The following is a 6,152-nucleotide window of genomic DNA, read 5'->3' as shown; positions in this document are numbered from 1 at the left end:
GTAATAGCTAGAATCACTGAGTATGCATTTCACGCAAACACATGCACGTGTACACAAATATATCAGTCCCTGCATTTGTGACGAAGATGTCACTGCAAAGCAGTAGAAAAGGTCTTAATTACAATCAATAGTTCTACATCAACTACATATGTACATTGCAGAATCTAAACCTAAATGCAGTTGATATTTGTGTAAGGTCTTAGATAAGGATAAAGGTTTACTCCAGTTTCAAAAGAAAACCAAAACAGACTTCCAGCCAACATGGAGGTGGACGCAAATACACTTTTTCTTCTTGCACAACCAAAAGAAGGACAACAACAAATTTAAAAACAAAAAATACCCAGAACTGCCAGAATATCAAACTGTATGGAAGTCTGACTACTAAGGAGTTAAACAAGAAACGTTCCTCCACACTGGCAGGAGGGGCGGAGAGTGCTTCAGCATGACAGTGCCTATGGACCAGGTGATCCCACATTTCCATGTGGATAAATCCAAAGAACAACTGGGTAGTGAGACAGACCATGCAACGCATTCCAGCATTCCCCGAGCATTCCAGCACGGGGAAATAAAGCCTCAAAACCTCTGGCTGTAAAAAGTTGTAGGGGCTGAGGCACCAGGAGAAACTCCCATCCTCACAGGAGAGTTAAGTGGAGAGACCCAGAGGGTCCTAGAACACACACAAACCCACCCACCCAGGAATCAGCACTGGAAGGGTCCGATTTGCTTGGAGGTGGAGGGAGAAGTGACGGAAAGCCAGCAAACAGCACTCCTCCCTCTCAAACCCCTCCCCCACATGCAGGGAAAGAACACAGCTACATGGGTTGCCCTGCCCTGGTGAATGCCTAAAGCTCCACCACGTACTACGTAACAGGCACGTTGAGACAAAAAAACATGACCCAAATGAAAGAACAGATCAAAGCTCCAGAAAAAAACACAACTAAGCGACGAAGAGATAGCCAACCTATCAGATGCACAGATCAAAACACTGGTAGTCAGGATGCTCACAGAAATGGTTGAGTATGGTCACAAAAAAAAAAAAGAATAAGAGGAAAAGGAAGTAAATGCTATAAAAAGTAAGGTAAAGCAAAATATGCAATGAACCAACAGTGACAGACAGAAAACCAAGACTCAAATCAATGGTTTGGAGAAGAAGAAAGACAGAAACATTCAAACAGAAGAAAATGAAGAAAGAAGAATTCAAAAAAAAAAAAAATGAGAGGCTTAGGAACCTCCAGGAAAACTTTAAACAATACAACATCCAACTCATGGGGGTGCCACAAGGAGAAGACAAGGAGCAAGAAATTGTAAACTTATTTGAAAACATATCAAAGGAGAACTTCCACAATCTGGCAAAGGAAATAGATTTCAAGGAAGTCCAGGAAGCTGAAAGTCCCAAACAAGTTGGACCCAAGCAAGCATACACCAAGGCACATCATAATTACATTGCCCAAGATGAAAGAGAAGGAGAGAATCTTAAAAGCAGCAAGAGAAAAGGAGACAGTTACCTATAAAGGAGTTCCCATAAGACTGTTAGCTGATTTCTCAAAAGAAGCCTTACAGGCAAGAAGGAGCTAGAAAGAAGTATTCCAAGTCGTGAAAGGGAAGGAACTACATCCAAGATTGCTCTATCCAGCAAAGCTATCACTTAGAATGGAAGGGCAGATAAAGTGCTTCCCAGAAAACGTCACGTTAAAGGAGTTCATCATCACCAAGTCCTTATTATATGAAATGTTAGAGGGACTTACCTAAGAAAAAGAAGATCAAAAATACGAGCAGTAAAATGACAACAAACTCCTAACTATGAACAACTGAACCTAAAAAACAAACTAAGCAAACAACTAGAACAGGAAGAGATTCACAGAAATGGAGATCACATGGAGAGTTATCAGCAGGGAGCAGGACATGGGAGAGAGGGGGAAAGGGTACAGAGGGTAAGAACCATAATTAGTTGGTACAAAATAGACAGGGGGAACTTAAGAACAGTATGGAAAATGAATAAGCCAAAAACTTGTATGTACGATCCATGGACACTAACTAAGGCTGGGGAATGATGGTGGGAGGGAGATGCAGGGCAAAGGACAATAAAGGGGAGAAAAAATGTGAGAACTGTAATAGCATAATCAACAAAATACATTTTTAAAATTTTTTTAAAAGGAAAGAAAAATATCTGTAATAAATTATCTTTCTGACCTTGGAATACAGAAAGATTTCATTATTGTTAAGGGTACAAAAAGCAAGCTATAAAAGTACAAATAATTGGAACACAAATATCTGACAAAAGATTTTATTACCCAACATCTTTGCAACATATATATGTGACAAAATAAAAACACTGTTTAAATATAAAATTGTGCATATGTGTATGCATGTATGGGAGTATGTGTGTGCATGTCAAACTAGTATATGGTATTAACTACCAAGAAAATAGTGATTGCCCTGACAGGTGTAGCTCAGTGGACTGAGTGCGAGACTGTGAAGCAAAGGCGCATGGGTTCGATTCCCAGTCACAGCACATGCCTGGGTTGCTGGCCAGGTCCCCAGTAGGGGGCATGTGAAAGGCAACCACACATTGATGTTTCTCTCCCCCTCTCTCTCCTTCCCTTCCACTGTCTCTAAGAATAAAATTTTCTTTAAAAAAAGAAGAAAATAGTTACTTTAAGGAAAGATTGGACAATATGCACTAAGAAGGGTAGCAAGGAGTCTTACAGGATTCTTATAATATTCTATATCTTGACATCAGCCATGCATGGAAATATAGACGGTTGATTGGACCGTCATAGTACCAATGTAAATTCTCCTGAGACCCTGATGAATTACTACATTAGGACTAATTTGTAGAAAAATTCATAATTAACAATGGGAGAGTTAACAGTACTTGTATGGTTTGTTTTCTTTTATACCTGTATCTCTACAGACTTCTGAAATATACATTCAAATCTCAAATGTTTGTCTGCTACATGGTATTCCTGAGGTTAGCAAAACCTTTCCAAGAGCCTCCTCTTCTGTAGGACCCTCCACAGTCCCAGCATCTGTCTCTTCAACAGGGTTTGGACGGAACAGACCTAGAGAGACCCCTTCTTTCCCACTCCCCTCCGACCTTTTTTCTAGTCACACACTTTGGAATTACCTCAGCCATCCTAAGCCTCCGAGACCAGCCACCTTACTGAAGAACCATGAGCTCCCAAAATCGTCATAATCATTCCACCGAGTCGGTGGCTCCCGTCCACTGCCTGGCCACACTGCATCTGTGGGCCTCCTATACCTCCCTGTCTCTGGGCTTCTATTTCGCCAGTGATGCTGTGGCTCTGGAGGGTGTGGGCCACTTCTTCCCACAGCTGGTGGACGAGAAGCATGAGGACGCTGTGCATCTCTTAAAGCTGCAAAACCAGTGGGGTGGACACATTCTGTTCCAGGATGTAGCAAAGACCTTCCTAAGATGAGTGGGGTAGAACTCAGGATGCCATGAAAGCTGCCATGGAGTTGGAGAAGAACTTGAACCAGGCCGTTTTGCACATGCGTGCCCTGGGTTCTGCCTGCGCAGACCCTCATCTCTGTGACTTCCTGTAGAACCAATTCCTGGATGGGAACATGAAACTCATGAAGAAGATGGACTAACCTCCTCAGGCTGGCCGACTCCTAGGCTGGGATGAGCGAGTATCTCCTCGAAAGGTTCACCTCACACAGGATGAAGGAGCCTTTGGAGCCCAGAGGCCTTCGAGGTTCCCCTCAGCATTTTCCTGGCATCTGGCTTTTTGCCTGAGCCTGTTCCTGACACCACTGACATCATTGTCACCACCGTGGAGCCCGCTCCCATGCCTTGTACCAAATGGAGCCAATATAGCTTTTTCCAAAAAAAAGAGAGAAAGTGGCATTCCCGAGATTATTCCCCACTGAGAAACAAAAAGTAAAATTTTTTTCCTAGCACTGGGGATCAAAGTACCTCCTCCTCATATTACAAAGAGCTCCAGATCATCCTGTTCTGGTAAACATAGATTACAAAAGAAATAAATTTGTCAATTAAAATCATTTTGAATTGCATATTTGTTTACTGAAAATTGAACAGTGGTATAGACATTGTGAGGAAAAGTTCCTCCAAAAATTAAAAATACAGCTACCATACTGAGGCAGAAGACAGCATGGGAAGAACTCGGAGACTGCGCTGCTGTTACTAGCACCCTGGTTTCCAGGAAACACCTTTTACCACGTAGGTAGAATGAACAGTAAACCGAGGCAGGAAAGAGGAAAGAGACATGTCTCACATGCTAAGTCAGCAGTCCTGAGCCTGGTCTGATAATATTCTCAGGTGTTCCAACATCCTAAGAAACACTATGTTAGCGAGGAAGAAGGGAAGTCCTTGAAATCCTGTGTAGCGTTTCCCCTATCTGGGAAAGAAGGCCTTGAAACTGTGCTTTCATCCCAGGGCCTGGAATGCAGGAGAGGGTCCACGGTGGCCAAAGAAGCAGCCTGTAAAACAACGTTGGCTCATTGTCTACCTGTGGTCACTATTTCTTTTACAAGGGAGTCCCTAATGCTTACAGAAAGAGCCCATAAATAACTCTAGAAAGTGCCCCAATTTTAATTAACAGCCCCTTGTCACGTATTTGTTTTACAACCACATGAACAAATGGGGTCTGGAGCAAGACAAGGATTCAGGGTTAACAGACCCCTACACATACCTGGGTTTAGGTGAGGCAGGAGATAGGAAGGAGGAAACTCAGGAGGCGCGCCAGGGCTAAGATAAAGGACATCCATACAGGACAGAGACCCTGTTCTAAGACCAGTTGTTCCCAATTTCTGGAAAAGCACTGAATCATGGTGACACAAGAATACACCTGTGCAGAAGATGCTACATGACCCCGGCTGCATTCTAATAGCGCTATAATAAATTAACATGGTGCAGCCTCCTTCTCCAATGGCCAATTAAAGAAAATCATGGGAGCCCACATACGCAGTAGCTTTAAAGTAATGCAAGTACTTGTCCATGCACAATAAAAGCCCGCCAAAACTCGCCAGGAGAGATCAGCCCTGTGAGAATAGAATCCATCCAGACCCTGAGGGCAATCTCTGCTTTGAATTGGCCTGTTCCCACGTTCGGTGCAGTGTACTATCGCTTAATGGATCTGCTCACTCTTCCTGCTATAAACTGTGTGTTCAGGTCAATTCTTTGCCCACAATCACCAAGAACCTGGTTACCTGTGCCCACCTATGACATAGAAAGTCATGTGCCCCCAGGAAAGCTGGCACCACATATACCCATTAATCGATATGGAACTTTTTTCTCCTATCCCACCAACTATGTAAGTCCTCAGAACAAAAGACTCACTCTCTCTCTTGGGGGTCAGGGTGCTCTTGGCTCTTTGGCCACTGGGCCTCAGGCCACCCGGGGAAATGGAAAGAAGTATTCCAAGTCATGACAGGCAAGGACCTGCATCCAAGATGACTGTATCCAGCAGAGCTATCATGTAGAATGGAAGGGCAGATAAAGTGCTTCCCAGATAAGGTCAAGTTCAAGGAGTTCATCGTCACCGAGCTCTTATTATATGAAATGTTAAAGGGACTTGTCTAATGAAAGCAAAAGGTTTCTGGTAAGCGAGAGCTGCTGGGCTGTCCCCCGTTGGGCAGGCAAGAGAGGCAACTGGTTGGGGTGCTTAACAGAGGCAACCAACCAGATGCACGCATGTGGGAGGCAATTGGATGCTTCTCTCACACATTCGTGTGCAAGTCCTTCTTTCTGTCTCCCTTCCCCTCTCTATAAATATAGATAAATAAATTCTGTTTTAAAAAGTCCTGACCAATCATTACAATCAATCTAGTGTCTATACCACTCATACCCCTCACCCTCTTCATCATCTGGCCTGAACCCTGCTGTCTGTATCCCATGAGTAACATAAACCTGGAAAATGAGAAACTCTACTGGCAATTTTCACTTTGAAATATATATGATGAATAATTTCAGATTGGGCCTTAATGCTACTCCAAACTTTTTCCAATTTCTTCCAACTTCCAACACCTATTCCCAAATTCTCACTCTCAGCTGATAATTCGGCATCTTCGTTCACCAGGGATGCTAAACAATAAGAAAACAATCTTTTCAAATGGCCTCAACCTTCCGCATTTTCCCACCTCCCTACATCTGTGTGTCTAGTGTCTGT

At 43.3% G+C, this 6,152-nt stretch overlaps 1 pseudogene; it reads left to right on the top strand.

The window, feature by feature from the left end:
* The first annotated feature begins 3,173 nt into the window (after positions 1-3,173).
* LOC128779996 (ferritin light chain pseudogene) lies at positions 3,174-3,760 on the top strand (annotated as a pseudogene).
* Positions 3,761-6,152: the final 2,392 nt, after the last annotated feature.

The sequence above is a fragment of the Desmodus rotundus genome, chromosome X (assembly GCF_022682495.2).
Source record: "Desmodus rotundus isolate HL8 chromosome X, HLdesRot8A.1, whole genome shotgun sequence".
Classification (NCBI taxonomy): domain Eukaryota; kingdom Metazoa; phylum Chordata; class Mammalia; order Chiroptera; family Phyllostomidae; genus Desmodus; species Desmodus rotundus.
This window is presented reverse-complemented; position numbering and strand designations above follow the sequence as displayed.